At 50.4% G+C, this 18,479-nt stretch overlaps 1 long non-coding RNA gene and 1 other non-coding gene across 2 annotated transcripts; one reads left to right on the top strand and one right to left on the bottom strand.

The window, feature by feature from the left end:
* The first annotated feature begins 2,165 nt into the window (after nucleotides 1-2,165).
* On the top strand, nucleotides 2,166-4,129 carry LOC102083920 (uncharacterized). Its single transcript, XR_010467836.1, has 2 exons — nucleotides 2,166-3,024; nucleotides 3,404-4,129. It is a non-coding gene; the product is annotated as an uncharacterized LOC102083920 (transcript).
* Nucleotides 4,130-15,844: 11,715 nt separating this feature from the next.
* On the bottom strand, nucleotides 15,845-17,360 carry LOC135576226 (uncharacterized). The gene is made up of 2 exons (XR_010467835.1): nucleotides 16,931-17,360; nucleotides 15,845-16,514 (listed from the first exon to the last, which is right to left on the bottom strand). It is a non-coding gene; the product is annotated as an uncharacterized LOC135576226 (long non-coding RNA).
* Between the last annotated feature and the right edge of the window lie 1,119 nt (nucleotides 17,361-18,479).

Raw genomic sequence — 18,479 nt, 5'->3', positions numbered from 1 at the left:
TGACCCACAGACATGGCTGGGTCATGGTATGGGGAGATGGCGAGGCCTGTGTCTGCACACGGGTTTCTTTGGAAACATGTGTGTACCTGTGTCTTTAGAAGTGCACACCTTTGAGTTACTCTTTGGGTGTATACAAGCCCACATGTGTGGTTGTGTCTGTGTTTATGAGATTGTGTGTGCGTGAATATCTGTGTGTGTTCATGCCTGTAAGTGTGCACACCTCTGTGTGTATATAAGTGTGCATGTGTGTGCACCCATAAGGGTATGTCAAAGGTCTCACTAAATCAAGGTACAGCCCAGCCAGTGCCCCTCCGCTTCCCCACACTGCCCGTCACCTCCTCACAGAAAGAAATGAGGTTAGTGAGGCATGATTTGCCCTCAGAAAACCCACATGAGTTGCTCCCAACTCCCTTCTGGTCTTTCATGAGTTTAGAAAAGTCTTCCAGGAGTATTTCCTCCATCTTCCTACCAGGGACTGAGTAAAGACTGTCAGCTCATGGAACACCCTTTGGTGCATCCCAAGTGATCCCTTGAACCTGTGTGTGTCCAAATGTTAGTAAGAGCTCCTTAGTTATTTCTTGTTCTACTGTGGGCGCTGCTTCATTGCCAAAGAGCACACGGGAAGTCTCAGGAATGTGGTAGGCCTGAAGAGCCAACCCCTTACTCCATTCATGGATTGCTTGCATCAAAAGTTTTCCTTCCATACTCCTCAGCCAATGTCCTGGTTTGCTTGTGCCCATCAATTTTGGTCCTGCAGCAGATGCTGAGGTGGTGAAAGTCCCCCATGGGTACCAAGGCCTGTGACTGAGAGGTTTCCCCAGATGCCTGAAGAAGGGGTCATCTGCCTCCTCTTCTTGAACAGGAGGTGTATAGCAGAAAGGTAATTACACCACAACTGGGCCACAGGGGAAGTGTGAGAGCCTCCCCCAACATGCTGTCCCCTCTGCATACCATTTCTACTCCTTCTGACATCTCTTCTTTAGTCTCTGGTAGATGCTCCCCTCCTGACCTCCTTTAATCTCCTTCTCCCTAGTTTAGTGGGTGTTTGCAATGACACTCTTGCCTCACCATGCCACATCCCACTGCTGCCATGCAGGCTGCCCAAATAGCCTCTTGAGGGAGGATTCCCTTCTGACTTCTGTGCCTTGCTTTGTGTCTCACTAAATATAAGTAATTAAGGGGTAATGAGCAAAATGGATCAAGATCCCCTCAGGGGACATATCCTTCTAGTCCTGTGGGACCAACTCAGATTCCGGAGACATCCTTGTGTGGAGGCTCTTTCAGCCCAAACTCAGTGGCCCGGAGGGAAGGGCCTCACAGACCAACCTTTGTTACCAGCATAATTCATAGAATCATAGAACTATTTGCGTAGGAATGGACATTGAAAGACCATATGGTCCAATTCCACTGCCATGGCCAGAGACATCTCTCATTGGATCAGATTGCTTAAAGCCCCGTCTAACCTGACCTGGAACACTTTCAGTGATGGGGCATATACAACATCTCTGGGCAACCTCTTCCAGTGTCTCACCACCCTCATTGGAAAAATTGTCATCCTTATGTCCAATCTAAATCCACTTTTTACTGCTTACAGCCATAGCCTCTTGTCCTGTCATTAGAGGCCTTAGTAAAATGTCTTTCTCTGTCTTTCTCATAAACCTCCGTTTAGGTATTGAATGAGTGAAATTACGTCTCCCCAGAGCCTTCTCCTCTCCAGACTGAACAACTCCACCTCTAGCCTTTCTGCATAGGAGAGGTGTTCCAACCCTCTGATCATTTTCATGGTCTCCTGTAGTCTCTCTTTTAACAGACTCTACAGATTCTTCCTACAGTCGGAGAAGAGACACCAGCTCACACACAGGACTCAGCCCATCCCAAAGCAGGTGTGCACTGTAAATGGGATAAATCATCTTTCTGGAGACCCAGATCCTGCCATTACTGATTGTGGTTTCACTCCAGTTCACAGTATCACAGTATGTTTGGGATTGGAAGGGACCTCAAAAGATCATCCAGTCCAATCCCCCTGCTGGAGCAGGAACGCCTAGGTGAGGTCACACAGGAAAATGTCCAGGCGGGTTTTGAATGTCTCCAGAGAAGGAGACTCCACAACCTCCCTGGGCAGCCTGTTCCAGTGCTCTGTCACCCTCACTGAGAAGAAGCTTTTTCTCAAATTTAAGTGGAACCTCTTGTGTTCCAGCTTGATCCCATTACCCCTTGTCCTATCATTGTTTGCCACCGAGAAGAGCCTGACTCCATCCTCATGGCATAAGGTCATGGTGAACCCTGCAGACCTGCTGTTGTCATGGCTTGCTTTATCATACAATGAGAAATGAACCCACAGGTTGTCCTACCAGAGCCTACAAGCTGTTCCATCCCATGGTTACAGCCCATATCCATGTCCACAGTACTCAGGAACAGACAGACAGAAGGAAAAGGATTTTCATGATGGTGAATGGGCTCAGGCTGGGCACAGACCAGTCTTCCCTCAACCACACTGAACCCTTGGAAACAGGACTTGCAGAAGGTGAGTCTCCCAATTCCAACACCTGTGTGGTGACTGTGCACAGTGTAGACAGACCCACACTGGCTGTCCTGAGGCTTCTCAATTAACTCTAGAGGACTAGAGGTCTAGACATATGTGTGTATGTATGTGTGTTGCCTGTTGAGTGTATGTCAGGTGCCCGTTACTAGACTCTTCCATCATGGGAGCTGAGTCCTCTGCCCACAATGATGTGTTTTGCACGGGAAATGCATGAGCCTCTCATCCGGTCACACAAAAGATGCCTTCACTAGGGAATGTGCTTGGCATACAGCAGGAAATGGAAAGACAGCAGCTGAAGAAGCCAAAACACAGCCCATAGCATTAGCTGGGATGTTTTGCATTCAAGATGAGCTTGTCAGTGATTAATCACCTCTGCAAGGGATGCCTCTGTCAGCCTGGGGCAGTAAGGGTGCGTGATAAAAGTCAGCCCAGCTCCTCACTCTCTCATCCACTTCTCTTGCCTCCTTCTCCTTGGGAGTCAGGTGAGTTTGAAGCCTCTTCTCTTTCTCTGCTTTCTCTAAAAGGAAGTCTCACCTCAAGGGACCTCTTAGCTGACACCAGCTTTGTTCTGTGTCAGATCACGGGGCAGCTTGCTATGAGAGAGGGAGCTGGGGAAAAGGTTAGACATGGAGGGAGGCTGGGACTGTAGTGAGGTGGCTTCCAGACTCAGGGACTAACCAGTAACTTCATAGGAGTTGGTGATTCCTTTTGGACCTGGCACAACTAAGCTAAGAAGCCCTTATGAATCTTTTCACAGACTGCACCTCCTGTCCCTTCATGTTCTTTGGCTCCCCCATAGTGTGGGGCTGGGCTGCTCCTCACTCATTCTCACATTTTGCTTCCTCAATGCCCCCTCTCCAGGTGCAGCTCCAGACTCAAGACATGTCCTGCAATGACCAGTGCCAGTCCTGCCAGCCCTGTGGCCCCACCCCACTGGCCAACAGCTGCACTGAGCCCTGTGTCAGGCAGTGCCAGAGCTCCACCATCATCATCCAGCCCGCCCCTGTGGTGGTGACCCTGCCTGGCCCCATCCTCAGCTCCTTCCCTCAGAACACCGTTGTGGGCTCCTCCACCTCTGCTGCTGTTGGCAGAATCCTCAGCTGTGATGGAGTGCCCATCAACTCTGGCTGCTGTGACCTGTCCTGCATTTCCAGCTGCAGCAGATGCCCCCCATGCTAAAGACGTTGGCAATGGCCTTGGCTACGGACCCCTAGGAACTCAGATCGTGGTGCCGGACAGACAATCAAACTTTATGCCATTGTTTCCAGACATTGTTTTCAAGTCTTCTCTGGCTTGTCCTTCAAGGGTAGGCTGAAACATGACTTTCTGAACACATGGAAAATGTGTACTTTCCCTCTCTTCTGCTCACGCTTTTTTTCTCTTTGTTTTGTGCTCCCCTCAAATCCTGCTATGAGGACCCCAGAATCCAACCTGGGGTGAGCTGCTAAGCTGTCCCCTCTTTTGGAACAGCTGGACAGGAAAAGGGGAACAGATTCTTGGCTGTTCCTGCTCCTTGCCATACTGGGGCCTCCAGCTGGAGTGAACTTATTTCCCTCTTTAGACTCAATAAAGAATTCTGCAAGCCTGCCTGTGTCCCATAGGTTGTCTTTCCACCTACATACTGCCTGCTGAGGGAGAAAGCCATTGCTTTGTGGAAATACCGTGTGCAGGTCTGGGAGCTACAATTTAAAAAGTATATAAAGCTTCAGGAGAGTGTCCAGAGGAGGCCCTTGAAGTTGCTGAAGGGTTTTGAGTGGAAGCTGTAAGAGGAGTGGCTAAAGTCACTATGTCTGTTGAGTCTGGAGAAGAAGACACTGAGGGTAGACCTCATCACGGTCTACAGCTTCCTCACAAGGGGAAGACAAGGGGCAGACACTGATCTCTTCTCTCTGGTGGCCAATGACAGAACCCAAGGGAATGGCAAGAAGATGTGCCAGAGGAGGTTTAGGTTGAGCATTAGGAAAAGGTTCTTCACGCAGGGAGTGGTGGAGCTCTGGAACAGGCTCCTCAGGGAGGTGTCACGGCCAAAAGCTCGACAGTGTTCAAGAAGTGACTGGACAACACCCTTGCACTCATGGTGAGAACTATGGGGTTGTCATATGTGGGGACAGGAGTTGGACTCGATGATCCTTGAGGGTCCCTTCCAACGCAGGACATTCTATGATTCTATGGATTGGGTGGAAGCATACCTAATTCGTCACTCCTAGAAGCACTGGAAAGTGGGACACATTACAGTGGCTTCTCTTCCTGGTACTGCCTCTTGAAAGTGAGGAAGACAACCCTGGTTACTGCACAGCCAATGGCAACCAGTCCTTGCCTTGTTGCAATTCTGCTAAGAAATACCCCATTGACACTGGAGAATGTCATGTGAACAGGAATGCTGACAACTGCTGTCCTCCAGAGAGGATGTGTGGGCATTTGGGAGGCCCCAGGGAGGTCAGCAGTCCCAGAGACTCTTGGGGAAGAGCACTCCCCTTGCTTTGGGCACAGCGGTGCTGGGCAAGGTGGCTCAGAAGAAGGGATTGGCACAGGATGCCTGGAAAGGGTAAATTGGGGCCTTGGGGATGACTTACCCTCTATATTCCATGTGCCACATCACCCGGTCAGGGGCCATGTCCAGCACACCTGTGCATGGACAGCAGGGACAGACTCCCCATGCAGCCGTATCACCCTTCAGCGGAGCATCTTGCATGGCCCACATATTGCAAATGTTTTCCCAAAACCAGGGTTCAATTCCAGGGCACTGTTGAGCCAGATTTTACACACAGAGATGAGATACTATTTATTACAGAGTTGTGCAAGTCCAGATGCTGGAATAAATCCAGCATGACAGAAAGAATAATAATAGCTATTACTCTCATAATCCTATCAGTTCATCCACACATTTAGGGCAGTACTTGAGAACCAACTGGTTACATGTTTCCATATTTGTTAGGTGAAAATTTTAGCATATAATGAGTAACGTTCAGCTAAAGGATTCTTTATCTGACAGTCTCAAGATATATGCTAAAAAAAGACTCAGTTAATTCTTCAAGCTGCAGAATGTCTAAAGCTGCAAGGTCACTAGTCTCTGTAGTTTTTGATTAGGTGTTTTGTAAGTCACTCTTATCTTTACTTTCTTTAGACTTCCTCTTGTTACTATTATACTTAAAAAGGTCTTTCTTGTTGCCTGAAACAACACGGCCAATATCAACTCTAATTGAGCTCTGGCTTTTCCTGTCTTCTCCCTGGATAGGTGAACCACAGCTCTGTAATCTTCCTGTGAAACACAGAGACTGCACGATTTCTTTTTTCTCTTGAGTTCTACAAGGAGTTTCCTGTTCAACCAAGCTAGTCTTCTGCCATGCTTTCTTAAGTTAGGACACAATGGAATTGCCTGCTCCTGTGATTTTTAAAGGCAGTTCCTAAAAACAACCACCACTTGTGGATTCTAAAGCCTTCAAAAGTAGATTCACAGGGAGCAATCTCAGGATGGAAGCCTGTCACTTCTGGAACGGAGTGGGGCTGCTGCCCCACCCAAGGGCTGACAAGTACAGAATAGGTTCACTGCCTTCAACATTAAAGAGGTGCCAGATGTGCCTTGAAGCAAAGCACCTGGTCTACCTGACCCTAAACCACGCGTGGCTACCAGGAGGAAGCAGTGAGTGATCCTTGTGGATGATTTTGTGTTGCAGGGGACAGAGACACCAATCTGTCAACCTGGCCTATCATCTAGAGAGGTTTACTACCTGCCAGGGGATCATGTCTGGGATGATGTGGAGGAACTGCCTAACCTCACTTGGCTCTCTGACTGTTACCCCTACTGTTATTCCTTATGGGCATAAATGATACTAATAGGGGAAACCTGGACAATACCAAAAGAGATTACAAAGCTCTGCAGAAAGGTAGTCAACGGCGTGGGGGTCCAAGTGGTGTTGTCCTCAGTCCTGGCGGTGTGAGTAGAAGGGAATTGATAATGCAGGTCAAAAATTGGCTGGAGCTGCTGACAGGGTTTAAGGTCCCACAGCCATGGGACCCTGTTTGCAGAGCAGCATCTGCTCAGGAGAGGTGGGATCCACCTCACCAAGTAGGGAAAGTTGCCTTTGTGATTAAGATAGCTGACCTGATAAGGAGGCCTTTATACTAGGAATTACGTGGGAGGGAGAGAGTATCCAGCAGCCCTGTGAGGGATTGATGAACACAGCTGATGAGCAAAGGGCCTGGGGTGATGTTCCAGGAAGGGATCACACGATCAGAAAAAGAGAGCTTAAGGGGGCTCATAAGGTTCAGCAAGGCAAAGTGCAAGGTCCTGCACCTGGGTCAGGGCAATTCCCAGTATCAATATAGGTTGGGCAATGAAGGAATTGAGACCAGTCCTCTGGAGAAGGACTCGGTGACACTGGTGGTCGACTACTTGGACATGAGACAGCAATGTGTGCTTGCTGCCCAGAAAGCCAATTGTATCCTTGGCTGCATCAAAAGAAGTGCAGCCAGCAGGTGAAGGGAAGTGATTCTCCCCTGGACTTGGCTCTCGTGACACCCTTCCTGGAGGACTTTGACCAGTTCTGGGCTTCCCAATAAAAAAGACATGGACCTGTTAGAGTAGGCCCTCCAGGAGATGGCCACAAAAAAACAATTCAAGAACTAGAACTGATGAAGAACTAGTCTGACGAAGAAAACTGAACTAGAAGTACTAGTCTGATGAAGAAAAGCTGAAGAGAAGGCTGCAGAGAGACCTCTGTGTGGTCTTTCAATATATTAAGGGGGTTAAAGACCACCTATGTCCTCCTTGTCCCTTGGTAGGAGGCAGAATGAGACACAGACCAAGGTACCTGGAAGGAGGAGTCAGCATGAGTCCCTCTCCCCACAGGGGTTTACTGCCCCCTCCTCCAAGGCCATGGATGAGTCACCTCAAGGCAAAATGTCTGGGAACAGCACCAGCTGCAAACACTCCTACCCAGGTTCAGACACACAGCTTCTATTTGGCAGGAGGACATCCAGCATAAGCCTGTTTACCATGAGCTTCTCACTAACCGTTAGGTTATTACAATCGTCCCCTTGTGTGGGGATGACACCTCCCGTAAAGGTGAGGTGATCATCATATAAACTGCGGGGTGTTTCTGCCCACAGGGAATGAGACTCCTTAGGGGAAGCAGTGAAAATTATTTGGGGAGTGTGCAGGGCAAGAATGTTCATGGGAAGGAGCAGAGACAAGGAAAAGCGGCCCCGGCGGGCAGAGCGGCAGCGCCCCCTGGCGGTTCGACCAGGACTGTCCCCCGCCCCCGCCACGCCCGCCCGGCACCGCCCGCGGCGGTTCGTGCGCGGCCGCAGCCCCGGCTCCTCTCCCCGTGTCTCCCACGACGCAGTAATACACCGCCGCGTCCCCGCGCCGGGGCCGTTCGAGCCACAGGGCGCTGGACCGGCGGTCTGTCGCCACAGACAGCTGCCCCGGCGGGTCCGACAGCGCTTTGATTCCTTTTTGAACAAACGTGAGGAATGCGGGGCTTCTGTGCGGGAGCTGACGGTACCAGTAGATGTATTCGAACGATTGTATGTTGGGATGCGAGCAGTTGATGCTGATTTCGGTGCCCTCGATGGTTTCTGCCGATGGCTCCTGCTGCACCTGCGCTCTACCCGCAGTCACTGCTGAGGAGAAAAAGAAGAAAAAAAAATCGTCAAAGCTTGCTTTCTGCCCAACTCTGTCTACTGTTTCTCAGGACAAGTCCTGCAGAAGCAGTCAGGAACATAGATGTGATGTGGAAATGGTTTCCAGAGGACGTCAGCGTGTGAAGTAATGGACAAAGAATAGAGCGATGATTTTTCTAGAGGCAATGTGGGATGGACAGGAGGGTGGTTCGGAACCAGAGATCCATGAGGTAGTCAGAGGGGATGAGAGCATCGAGGAAACTGCGGGGGACACCCAAGCTCAGCTCTATCCCCCACCCAGCCCCGCCAGCCCTGCGCACCCAGGAGCACCGCGGCCAGTCCTGCCAGCCCTGCGCCCCGGCACCGCCGCATCCCGCCGCTCCGCCGCCCGCGCAGTCCCGGCTCTCTCCTCTCCTCGCCTCGCCTCGCCTCTCCTCGCATTCTCCCCTCCCCCTCCCCTCCCCTCCTCTCCGCTGCCCTCCGCTCCCCTCCTCTCTTTTCCCCTCCTCTCTTCTCCTCTAGCGCCGCTCAGGGTCTGGCCCTCCAAAAGCCCCTTTTTGAAGCGGGGTCTCGCTCCAGGGCTCTGCACGGCCACAACTTTGGCTCCTGGGAAATGGACTCGCCTCCTCCTCCAGCAAGGAGAAGCCCACACAGCGCCAGCTGCAGCCTGGGGAACAGCAGGGCCCTGACCCAGGAGATGGACCAGCTTCCCAGAGCTGTCTCCGAGCTCAGGGGCTGGAAACAGCAGCCACTGATTTCCTGCGATTGGCGGTGAGGAGGCTGAGAGTCTCCCTTCAGTTTCCTCTGTGTAGTCCCAGCACAATGCCTGAAAGTTGTGTTGTGGCAAGAGGGTGTGTGAGGATTATTGTGTCCAAGGACATGAAGGGGTCAGGGAGGGCAGGGGAAGGAGGGGATTACAGAGTCAGAATGTAGGTGAGAAGTCACCTTCAGAGGTCATCTACATCACCCTTCACAGAATCACAGAGTCACAGAATGTTAAGGATTGGAAGGGACCTCCAAAGATCATCTAGTCCAATCCCCTTGCCGGAACAGGAACACTTAGATGAGGTTACACTGGAATGTGTCCAGGTGGGTTTTGAATGTCTTCAGAGCAGGAGACTCCACAATCACCCTGGGCAGCCTGTTGCAGTGTTCTGATACTCTCACTGAGAAGAAGTATCTTCTCAAATTTAAGTGGAACCTCTTGTGTTCCAGTTTGAACCCATTACCCCTTGCCCTACCATTGGTTGTCACTAAGAAGGGTCTGGCTCAATTCTCCTGACACTCACCCTTTATATATTTGTAAACATTAATAAGGTCACCCCTCAGTCTCTTCTTCTCCAAAGTAAAGAGACCCAGCTCCCTCAGCCTTTCCTTATAAGGGAGGTGCTCTACTCCCTTTATCATCTTGGTGGCTGCACTGGACTCTCTCCAGCAGTTCCCTGTCCTTCTGGAACTGGGGGGCCCAGAACTGGACACAATATTCCAGGTGTGGTGTCACCAGGGCAGAGTAGAGGGGAAGGAGGACCTCTCTCAGCCTACTAACCGCCCCCGTTCTAATACACCCCAGGATGCCATCAGCCTTCTTGGCCACAAGGGCACAGTGCTGACTCATGGTGTCCACCAGGACCCCCAGGTCCCTTTCCCCTACACTGCTCTCTGATAAGTCATTTCCCAACTTATAATGGAACCTGGGGTTGTTCTTACCCAGATGCAATACTCTACACTTTCCCTTGTTATATTTCATTATTTTTTTCCCCGCTCAACCCTCCAGCCTGTCCAGGTCTCTGGATGGCAGCACAGATTCCAGTGTCAGCCACTCCTCCCAGCTTGGTGTCATCAGCAAACTTGCTGATAATCACTCTATTCCTTCATCCAAATAATTGATGAACATATTGAATAATACTGGCCCCAGTATTGACCCCTGAGGCACTGCACTAGATACAAGCCTCCAACTGGACTCTGCCCCATTGACCATGACCCTCTGGCTTCTTTCCTTCAGTCAGTTCGCAGTCCGCCTCACTACCCGATCGTCCAGATTGCACTCCCTCAGTTTAGCTGTGAGGATGCTGTGGGAGACTGTGTCAAATGCTTTACTGAAGTCAAGGTAGACCACATCCACTGCTCTGCCATCATCCATCCACCTCATTATGTCCTCAAAAAAGGTGATGAGTTTGATCAAAGATGACTTCCCCTTGGTGAAGCCATGTTGACTGCCCTGAATGACCTTCTTATCCTTGATCTGCTTTGAGATGGCACCATGAATAAGTTGTTCCATCACTTTCCCAGGGATGGAGGTGAGGTTGACCAGTCTATAGTTACCCGGGTCCTCCTTCTTGCCCTTTTTGAAGACTGCAGTGACATTTGCTTTCCTCCAGTCCTCAGGCAGCTTTCCCATTTCCCAAAACCTGGCAGAGATGATGGAGAGTGGTCCAGCAGTTACCTCAGCCAGCTCCCTCAACACCCATGGGTGCATCCCATCTGGATCCATGGATTTATGGATGTCCAGATTGCCTAACTGCTCCTTAACCCTGTCCTCATCAACCGAGGCAAACTGTTCCATTGTCCTGACTTCCTCTGGGGCCTCAGAGGTATGGAGGACAGCTTCAGGCAGAGTAGACAGAGACAAAGAAGGCATTCAGTAACTCTGCCTTCTCTGTATCTTCTGTCACCGGGGCACCCACCTTATTCATCAGTGGGCCTACATTGCCTCTGGTGTTAGTTTTATCTGCCATGTATTTGAAGAAGCTCTTTCTGTTGTCCTTGACCCCTCTCACCAGGTTTAATTCTAAAGAGTCCTCAGCTTTCCTTGTTGCCACCCTTGTGCTCAGAATGGATCCCATTCAGTCACGATGCTCAAAGTCACATTCAGTCCATTCTTGAATACCTCTCAGGATGGAAAATACACAAACTCCTCGGCATTTTTGCTCTGTCTCCTTCAAACTTCCATCTTCTTCTATTCTGCTGAAAGAGTATTTGTAGAAAGGAAGAGTCTGTCCTCTGAGGCGTTTCCAAGATGAACAGAGACAGTTCTCTCAGCCTCTCCTTGAATGTCATACTCATCAGCTCCCTAATTTATGCGGTGGCCTTTGTTGAACTTAGTCCAATGTGTCAATACCCTTCTTGTGCCAGGGACCACCCCTGGAGGCAATATTCCAGATGTGATCTCAGATGTGCTAGAGAGGCAGAATCATTCTCCTGGACCTGCTGTCAACAATTTGAATAACACAGCTCAGGATGCAGTCAGTCCTGTTTGCTGCCAGGGCACACCACTGTCTCATACTCAGCTGGGTGTCTCTTAAAACCCCACATCATTTTCTGTGGATATGTGTGCCATATAGCCAGCCCTGGCCTGCATGACTAAACTGTATTTTTTTCCCCTCATATGCAAAACCTTGCCCTTCCACTTTTTGGCATTCATGAGGTTATAGTCTGGCAATACATCTAACCTGTACTGGTCCTTTGAACAGGTGCCATTTCTGATAATTACAGCCCATTCCCCTTGCTCGTTGTTTTCCACAGATAGCAGTGTTCCTTACTTCTCACACCTCATGGTGTTCATTAAAATATTAAACAGTATTGGTCCTACTACTGATCCCTACTACCAGGCACCACTAATGTGTGTCAGTCAGTTGGGCTTTGCAGCAAGATCACAACTCTCTGAGCCTCGTAGTCCAGCAGAGTTTCCACTCAACTTGTCATCCACTTACTGATCCCAGTCATCTCATATTTAGTCATGAAGGAAGTACAAGACATGCAGTCAAAGGTCTTGCTAAGCTCTAGGTGCACACATCCCCTGCCCTTTCCATGTTCACAGTGCCTATTACCTCACGAGAAAACAACGACGTTGGTTGACCTCAGATGCACTAGAGCTCAAAGCAGCTTCTTGGGGAGGGGAATCAGCCCTGGCTGAGCTCATCTCACTGATGTCACTAAAGGGAAGGAGGAAAGCCCTCAACTGCACTACCTGCAGATTGGATCTGAGCTCCAAATGACAGACATTCAGGAGACGAGCCTTAGAAAAGGTATCCACTGAGCAAAAACCTTGTCGGAGAGAGGGACAGTGGCTGGCTTTTGGGGATGTGTTCCCAAATCCAGTGTGATCTGTGTTGCATCTCAGTAGCCTTCAACAGTAAATTGGAAGCACATCCACCCAGGGGTAGCCAGCACATGGTTGGTTCTCCTTGCCTATAAAGCAAACCCCATCCTTTTGAATGCTCTAGAGCTGGGGAGACCAGCTCTGTCCTGACCTGGAGATGCAGGAAGGGGAGACTTCCAGTCACGCCAAGACACTCCCAGTGTTACACTAAATTAAACCAAGGATTCAAACTGGATTGAAACCATCCTTGTTGTGTTCTGAAATAGGTGATACCGGAGTGCAGGATTTGGAGTGCCTGGAAAAAGAAGACTCAGGAGACAGGAGCTGCATTTCAGGGCCTCTTTCCTAGACAGATCTCCAGCAGGCTGGTGCCATCAGCACTCAGCTGCACTCAGGCACCTTCTGACCCTGGGACCCTGCTGCTCTGTGCTCATTGAGATAACAGTGAGGAGCGTCTCTACCATGACAAGCACATTCCCTCATAGTGCGTAACATACAAAGACACACACACACAGCCTCATGCATGCCAGTTTGCGATTATAGACAAATTTGTGTTCCCACACATCTGCACAAACCTGTCTGCGTACAAGTACACAGAGGAAAAGAACACGCATAGCAGCACCATGATCCATGGTGCTGGACAAGTTCATAAACACTGTTCAGGACCCAAGGGACTGGGCAGTGTTAGGCAAGATGGGGTCAAAACCAAGCAGCACAACACATGCACCTGAGAAGGAACAAACAAGGGGCCATAAGGGTGAGCTGAGGAGGCTAGGAAAGATGAGGACTTCACTCGTCCTGATGCATGGAAATCCACAAGCATCCAGCTAAGGACAACGCGATCATCTTCCTGAGAACAGCTCTTAAACAAGCCCCAACAGAGTTTCCCAGAATATCATCTTTTGCCAATCTAGATCCCCCCAGCACTTGAGCTGAGACTTCTGCCTGTACTTTTGCATTTGTGCCCTAGAAATCCTGGGGCCTTTCATCCCAGGGATCAGAGGAAACCTGCATTGGGGAACAGGCATGGCACAAACCTGGAAATGAAAAAGCAGCAGTCTTGGAAAGTAAAGCGCAGCCCATCTCATTAGCTGTGATGGTTTGCATTCAAGATGAGCTTGTCAGAAAATTGTTACCTCTACCAAGGGTGCCTCTGGTCCTGTGGCAGTGAAGGGCAGGTATAAAAGGCAGCCCAAGTCTCTGCTCTCTCATCCACTTCTCTTACATCCTTCTGACTGGGAACCAGGTGAGTCTGAAACCTCTTTTCCTCCTGTGTAGACCTTACACCTCTCATTGATGGACATCTCTGTTCATATTGGCTATGTCCTGTCCTTGGGTTTGCATCTTCTTGTCATTGGAGAGGGAAACAGGCAGAAAATCTGCTAAGACTGAGGCTGGGACATGGCAGAGGGGTCTTTTGGTTTACACACTAGGAGAGGGACTCCTTGTGCAAGCCTGCTGCCTGTAGGGCAAAGCAGATTTTGTGTCTCCTGGCACATCTGCCAGCTCCCCCTCAGAAGTGGCCTTGGCTCCTTTGCCAACGGGTAACCAGGCTGCTTCTCACACACTTTTATGCTCTGCTTTCTCCCTGCCCTCTCTCCCAGCTTCATCTCCACCCTCAAGACATGTCCTGCTACAACGAGTGCCTGCCCTGCCGGCCCTGCGGCCCAACCCCATTGGCCAACAGCTGCAATGAGCCCTGTGTCAGGCAGTGCCAGGACTCCAGAGTTGTCATTGAGCCTCCTGCTGTGGTGGTGACCCTGCCTGGCCCCATCCTCAGCTCCTTCCCACAGAACACTGTTGTGGGCTCCTCCACCTCTGCTGCTGTTGGCAGAATCCTCAGCTGTGATGGAGTGCCCATCAACTCTGGCTGCTGTGACCTCTCTGGCATTTCCAGCCGCTACTTTGGCAGAAGGTACCTGCACTAATATATTTGCCAGCAAAGCCCCAGGGAGACACCTTGAGGAACTCAAAACATGGTGTTGGACAAAGGATCTAGATTTTGGTTACATTTTCAGTACAGCTGGATGGCTTTGCATTTCTTTCCTTTTTCCTTTGATTGCTTTGGTTCCCCTTGGCAACGAGTCTCTCCCAGGGTCATTCATGTGGGAATCATCTGTCTCATCTCCCTCTATTGAGAAGGCAGATGAACATCATGCACAAACTTCTTCACGACCACAGACTGCAGACTTTTGGGTTCCTTTGGGGATTCCTGCACTGTTGTCCTCCACTTGGAGGGACTTTGTTTGCCTCTTTTGACTCATTAAAGTTCTGCTGCATTCAAGCCTGGTCTCCATGTGGTCATTCCCTCTGTGGACACTCCCCACGCTGCCAAAGGAGAAGGGTGTGTGCTGGTTTGACTGAAAATGAGTTAATTTTCTTAATGCAGTTAGAAACCTTTCTTTTTCATAGCCAGCATGGTCGTTATTTGGACTTAGTTTGAGAACAAGGAATAACACCCCAGGACAGAGTCTATGTTTTCAATTGTTCTTGTCTGAGAGTCAAGGACGTTCTGAGCTCTGCCCACACGTGTGGGGCATTGAGAAAGGGGGCATTGATGGGGCAGACCTCAACTGACATCCAGACTGATCAATAAGAGTATTTCATCCCATTAGTGTCATGCTTCATATTAAGGGGAGTTGGGTTATTCTGGTCTCTCTCGCGTTCTTCTTGCTTTGCTCTTTTTGTCAGAGCCGGAAGTGTTCTGTTCCTTAGTTTCGTTAGTTTGGCCGTATGCCATCCTGCACATTTGCAGAGGCCTCTGGATGTTTTTGCCCTTTTTTTTCCCCCCTCTTTTGTCTCTCTGGGATTGTCTTTGGGACCAGGTGCTGTTTTCTGGGAGTGGTTGCTTTGTGTGGATGGAATTTGTGAGGAACTGCATTATCTTTTATTTTGTTCTCTATTTCTATTATATATATGTATATATATTTTTGGTAGTGTATTATTACTGTGTTATTTCATACAAGCTGTGTTTATCTCAGTGCAAGTTTCTCCTTTCCCTTTTGATTTTCTCCCCTGTTTGGGGGATGGGGATCAGTGAGTAAGTGGCTGTTGTTGTTGTATTGTTAGGGCAGGACATTGAGTCACAGGTAAATGAGAAAAGTGGGGGAGAGGATTTACCAAACTCTGCCACACTAGCGGTCCTTTTCTAGGACAAGGGTGGGTGTGGGTGTCTTTTAGTAATTTGGTTGAAGTCGTTACTTAGAGAGGAGGCATGCTTGTAGTATTGGCCTCACAGTTCCAGTGCTTTCATAAAACCTTAATAACGGCTGCACCATCATGATGTCCTGACCCATAAGTGGTGTTGCAAACCGCCTCATCGATATGGGCTCTTGGAGAGGAATGCATTGTTCTCCCTGGGGAAGCTTAGTCTATTGATCGATTATTTTGTGTCTGGATGCTATTAGAACACTGAGGGGTTGCTCTTGGTTAAGAGATGTGCTCTTACTTTTGGAAGGTCTGTTTTTTTCCAAAGTCGCCCCAAACAAAAAATGTGGGTCGGTGATTAGATGGGCAGTGAGCCTGGTAGGGTTAACTCCATTGTGTGTTGGCTGCTGTTTTTTAAGTTCCACAAGGCCTTCTCATCTTATGTGTTTATTCCTGCTTTTGCACAAGAAGAACAATTTAACTGATGATCTCTAAGAGACAGTGAAGAGCTCATTTAGCCATTCATGCAAATATCGAATTATGGGACAAGGGATTGTGCTGCCTTCACACGGTTATGATATCGCGGCCGTTATTCCTGCAGGCATCCCGGAGGGAGTGCGGCTGGTGCCGATGCGATCCCGCTGCAGATCAGGCGGGGAAACCTTCCCGAGGCCGGGCGGGGCGAGGCGGGCAGAGCGGCAGCGCCCCCTGGCGGGCCCGGCCAGGGGTTCTCCCATCCACCGCCACACCCGCCCGGCCCCGCCCGCGGCGGTTCGTGTCCGGCCGCAGCCCCGGCTCCTCTCCCTGTGTCTCCCACGGCGCAGTAATACACCGCCGCGTCCCCGCGCCGGGGCCGTTCGAGCCACAGGGCGCTGGACCGGCGGTCTGTCGCCACAGACAGCTGCCCCGGCGGGTCCGACAGCGCTTTAATTCCTTTATGGCTACTCACAAGGAGTTCGGGACCTCGGCCCGGGAGGAGACGGTACCAGAAGATGAAATTACTGGTCTGTATGTTGGGGTGTGAGCAGTTGATGCTGATTTCGGTGCCCTCGGAGGCCTCTGCCGACGGCTCCTGCTGCACCTGGGCCCTTCCCGTGGTCACTGCCGGGGAGAAAAAGAAGAAAAAAAATCCTCAGAACCTCAAAACTCCTCAAATCCCTGCTTACTGCTTCCTGGAAAAAATCCCGCAGAAACTAAAAGAGATGATGGGACGGGTTTCTAGAAGGTGTGCATACACGAGTAAGGGTAGTGCCCACTACGTTTGGTGGAGAGATGAATGCATGAACGAAAGGCGGAAGGGTGGAATCACTTAAGAAAGTAAGGGGGATAAAAGACTAATAACCAGAAAGTGGCAAGGGGAAGGAATGACTGCGTGAGTTCTAGAGAGAGACACAGAGGCAATAAAGGAAACAGGGAGGATTGGACAAAGAACAGAGTGATGAGTTTTCTGAGGAAATATCGGATGAAGCGGGGGTTGGTTCGGGGCAGAGATCCAAAAGGAAGCCAGCCCTGCGCACCCAGCAGCACCGCGGCCAGTCCCGCGAGCCCTGCAACCCGGCACCGCCGCATCCCGCCGCTCCGCCGCCTGCGTCTCACTGCCCCTGCCAGCCCCGGCTCTCTGCTCCGGGCGCGCTGCCTTCTCCTCTCCTCTTCTCTCCTCTCTCGTCTCTCGTCTCTCGTCTCTCGTCTCTCGTCTCTCGTCTCTCGTCTCTCGTCTCTCCTCTCTCCTCTCTCCTCTCTCCTCTCTCCTCTAACAGCTCCGCCCCGGGGCTGAGTCATATGCAGGCGCCGCTTGGGGTGTCGCCCGGGCTCACAGGGCTCCGGGGCTCTGTGCACACCACAACTTTGTCTCCTGGAAAATGGACTCTGCCCCTTCTCCGGCATGAAGAAGCCCACAAAACACCAGATGCAGCCTTGGGCAGCTGCAATGCCCTGACGCAGTTGATGGACCAGCTTCCCAGAGCTGTCCCGGAGCTCAGGGGCTGGAAACAGCAGCCACTGGTTTCCTGGCTGCTCCAGGATGAAGATTACAGAAGGTCTCAGAGAAATCCTTTCCTATTCTAATTTGTTTCTTTTATCCTGTTGCTTAAGTAGGTCTCCCCATGTTCCAGAGCACTGCTTGTACATCTGTTGCAGAGGACTTCCACAGTACAGTCCATCTTTTTCTTTTGAACATGCAGTTCCTGGACTTGCTGGTAACAACTTGCCTAACAGAGATCCCTGTACTGCCTGTTCCCTGCAGTTGTCTCATTTCTAAACTTGCCACATGTGCTGACCTCGTTGCTTTGGCTTTCCTGTGCAAGTTCTTTCACCCAGAGCACAGCAACCTCAGGCTCCATGTTTCTTCCACTCAATACCTGTTCAAGGTGAGGACTCAGCCCCTGCCTGACACAACACCTGGTCAATGGGCTCACAAGGACATTTGTCCTGGGCTTAGAGAGGAGAGGGGGCTCTGTCACACCCAGACACCATTGATATAGTATTGAAAGTAGATCCACTCAGAGCTGGCCAACACATGGTCAGCGGGATCCCTCAGCCTTTCTTCTTATCCATAAAGCAAACCCCATCTGTCTGAACTCTCTTGCGCTGGGGAGAGCAGCTGTGACCTGGCCTGCAGAAATGGGGTGGAGGGACTGCTGACCATGTTGAGACACTCCCAATGTTGTCAAAACGCATTAAAGTAAGGATTCAAGCTGGAGTGAAAGCATCCTTGTTGGGATCCGAAATCAGCAGCAAAGGAATGAGAACTTTGGTTGGGCAGGAAAAAGAGGGCTCAGGAGACAGGGATTTCATTTCATTGCCTCTTCCCTGGACAGATCTCCAGCAGGCTGGTGCCGCAGCCATTCAGCTGCACTCAGGCTCCTTCTGACCCTGGGAACCTGCTGTTCTCTGGTGCTCATGGAGACAGCAGTAGACAGTTTCTCGGTTGCCAGCAGCACATTCCCTTGTGATTACTGACACACGAGGACACTCACACATCAGCTTATGCACATCAGCATATAATCATGCACAAATTAGTGCTCTCACGTGAATTCACACAAACACAGTGGCTCACAACAGCACACA

Source organism: Columba livia, chromosome 23 (assembly GCF_036013475.1).
Source record: "Columba livia isolate bColLiv1 breed racing homer chromosome 23, bColLiv1.pat.W.v2, whole genome shotgun sequence".
Lineage (NCBI taxonomy): Eukaryota > Metazoa > Chordata > Aves > Columbiformes > Columbidae > Columba > Columba livia.
This window is presented reverse-complemented; position numbering and strand designations above follow the sequence as displayed.